We start from the raw sequence: 892 nt of genomic DNA on the forward strand, positions 1-892 counted from the left end.
TCTATAAGTGAAGTTCTCAACTAGTAAATGGGTCATTGAATAAGTTTATTTATCAAACAAGAAGAAAAGTTCTTATCTTTATATATTATCGGACACACATGTTATTTCTCCGATCTCATGTCCTTCCTGGTTTTTGATTTTTACAAATATTGACTGCGTAGTCATTCCTGGTTGAAGTTTAGTCGTTCGAAACAACTGAACAGAAGTCTGAGTAGCGTAGATAAATTCTTCTTGTTCGGGTTTCACTTACTTCAGCCTACCCCCTGCGTAAAAATAGTTATACGTTGAATTTAATCGCTTCTGTAATAACTCTGGGTACGTTGAAGAAATACTCACCTAGGAGGACCTTTGGACGCTTAGTATATTATTCGGGAGTCGTCACAGTGTTAAACGTCAAAAGTACAGTCGTAAAATCACCAGACAGAACAGTACCAATAAAACGTTTAAGCAAGAGGGACACAGAACAGAAGGAGGGACAGACAATCAAAAGGGACCACACAGCACTAACAAACTAACACAAAAGTGTTTGACAACGCGGAACTCAAAGAGGAAGGACCGGGCCGACAAAGAGGCAGAGCACTATGGGAGGGACAATAAATCGAGAGAAGGGAAGGGACCACAAGCCGACAACCAAGTAATACGAAAACAGGCAAGACAGAGGGAAGACAACCAGGTCAGTCGCGAAACAAACCCTCTACCCGATGAAGCATGTACGAAGTAGCTGTTCCTAATACAACAAAAGTCGAAAACTTTTTTATTTCGAACCGGAAAACAGAAAGGAAAACTTTGGACGAAGCGAGGAGGGTTAGACGTAAACCCAGCGATAAAAAAAGGCGGGTTGGTACTGTTCCGAACTTCCGTGAGGACTTAGGGGCCTCAACGGAGCGCTCTT

At 42.0% G+C, this 892-nt stretch overlaps 1 protein-coding gene across 1 annotated transcript in view; it reads right to left on the bottom strand.

Annotated features, from left to right (window-relative positions):
* The window catches only part of LOC104942311 (glutamate receptor ionotropic, kainate 2-like), a 49352-nt gene that overhangs the window by 45440 nt on the left and 3020 nt on the right, over nucleotides 1-892 (bottom strand). The window lies entirely within an intron of this gene.

Source organism: Notothenia coriiceps, unplaced genomic scaffold (genome assembly GCF_000735185.1).
Source record: "Notothenia coriiceps isolate Sejong01 unplaced genomic scaffold, NC01 NC01_scaffold00004483, whole genome shotgun sequence".
NCBI lineage: Eukaryota > Metazoa > Chordata > Actinopteri > Perciformes > Nototheniidae > Notothenia > Notothenia coriiceps.